Below are 2,515 nucleotides of genomic sequence, written 5' to 3'. Positions count from 1 at the left end.
CTAGAATTAGGATTAGGTTTAGGTTTAGTTCTTAGATCTAGTAGTTCTAGGTTTAATTCAAGTCTCCTTCTACTTCTACCTTCAACTTATCCAAAACCCCAAAATAACTCATAACCAATAACAAGACACTTTATTGTAATTCCTAGGAAGAACGACCCGAGGTCCAATACTTCGGTTTATAAATTTTAGGGGTTTGTACTAGTGACAAACAACTTTTTGTATGAAAGGATTATTGTTTAGTTTAGAAACTATACTTTACAACGAGATTTTATTAGTGAATTTCTAAACCGTCAAAAATTCATTCGTCAAAATGGCGCCGTTGCCAGGGAATTGAAATGGTGTTATGTTATTGGTTATTGTACATATGTGAATAGTGTGAATATGTTTGCTTGTGTTAGCTCTTGCTAGTTTTAGGATTTAATTTTCTTGTTTCTTATTTGATTTTGTTTTCATTTTCTTCTTGCTATCATGAATTCTCACCTTGGCAATGAGTTTGGTTATCAACATGTTGTAGGAAATGAGGACTATAATGAAGATGTGTATCAAGAATGGGATGACAAAAGGTGGGAGGAGCCATATGCATATGATCAATCTTCATGGCAACAACCTCCACCAATGCACTATGAAGAAGAGCCATTCTATGATGCATACCAATCCGCGTACGCGCATCTGCCGCGTACGCGTCGACTCGCTGCTAGAACTTCTGGGCCAATTTCCAGAGAGTTGCGCTGGATTTGGGCCTCTTTTAAGCCCCCAGCTCAACTCCACTCGCGCGAACGCACGCTGTACGCGTCCGCACCCCTCGCTGTTCACGCGTTGGCGCACTTCACGCCTCCGCACCCATCCAATAAGATCAAGCAGCTCACGCGAACGCGCCCAGTGCGTGTGCGCGTCGATGCATATTAGCATCACCCAGGGCCACGGACCAGAGAGTTGGGCGTGCCTCAAGCCCATTCTAAGCCTCAGGCCCAATCTCATGTACGCGTGCGCGCAAGATATGCGCACGCGCTCCTGCCTAATATGCCACCCCACGTTAGCGCGCATTGCACGCTCACGCGTGGATCTCCATTCCCCTCAATGCACGCGGACGCGTACTTGCCGCGTGCGCGCAAATCTAGTGGCGCGACTCCCAGGCCATTCTCCAGAGAGTTAGGCCTGAGTTGGGCCAACTCTAAGCCCCTAGCCCAACTCCATGCACGCGTGCGCGCACGGTACGCGCACGCGTCCTTCCCTATTTTGCTCACCCCCGTTTAAGCGCGTTGTACGCGCACGCGTAGGGCCCACGTTTTTTTTCAATGGACGCGGACGCGCAAGGTGCGCGCGCGCGCCGATTCAAAAATAGGGATAACCCTAGCACGCGATGCACACTGCGCAGTCGCGCACCCCATTTCCCCAACCTCCATCTTCTTCTTCTTCTCTCTCCCAACTGCCGTCGCAGCAGCAGTAACGGCCGCCGACCACCACCGCTCACCATAAATCCTCTCTCTCTCATCCATTCACTCCCTTTTCCCTTCTCACCACCACCCACCCGTCCTCTCTCTCTCTCTGACCTCCTCTCCCTCTTCCCCTCAGTTTCTCACCCACCCATTCCATTTCCGCCGCCGCAGCAACTCTCGCCGCCGCTCCTCTGCCGTAACCGCCACCGTTGACGGCGGCGCAATTTCTGATTCTGTGGCCCTACTCCCGAATTCCCGTTCCATTCTCAGTTTTTCCCGGCACCCAGGTTCCTGCTCCATTTCTGTTATCTCTTATGTTAGTCCCTAGAATTGCATGTTAGTTAGCTAAATTCGAATTTTGTATGTTAGGTTAGATAGATATAATTGCTGCTAGGTAGCTAGGGCTGGATAGAGGATTCTAGGCCTGATAATTGCTCCGTAAAGGGTGAACTAAGAAAATTTTTGAACTTTTCAATCACAATAATGCTTAGTCAAACATTGAGGTTTTTCAAGGAGTTTAAATATAGGGCATTAACCCAATTGATTGAAAAAGAATTTTTGAAACTTGCTTGAATTTCATACCTTGTAAAGCATGTATTGAATTGAGAACACAAGCTTGTGAGACTTGAGCCTATTGATGTGGTTACATTTTATAACCACTTATTTTCCATTCTTGTGTGAATTTGTTCTCTTCCCATGCTTGTGATCCTTGATTTGCTTGATTCTATATATCCGTTTATTTCTTGTGTTTGTGCATTTATATGATTGAGGCCATTCTTTCATTAGCCACTCACCCAAATAGCCAACCTTTTACTCTCCATTGTTAGCCAACTTTGAGCCTATACTTAACCAACTTATTCTTATTTTAGCACATTACAAGCCTAAGGTGGAAAACCAATGAAAAGTCCTTGTTTGGATCTTTGATTGACCTAGGCTAGTGAGAGTGTTTTATTATTCAAAGTTGGTGAGGCTTGGGAACATTGGATGGGATAAAAATGGGGCAGTACACTTTTATGTTTAGGAATTGGGCACATATTCATGTATTGATCAAATGTAGAGACCTTATGCATTGATGTTCT

Source organism: Arachis ipaensis, chromosome B10 (assembly GCF_000816755.2).
Source record: "Arachis ipaensis cultivar K30076 chromosome B10, Araip1.1, whole genome shotgun sequence".
Classification (NCBI taxonomy): Eukaryota; Viridiplantae; Streptophyta; class Magnoliopsida; order Fabales; family Fabaceae; genus Arachis; species Arachis ipaensis.
Note: the sequence above shows the minus strand (reverse complement) of the source record.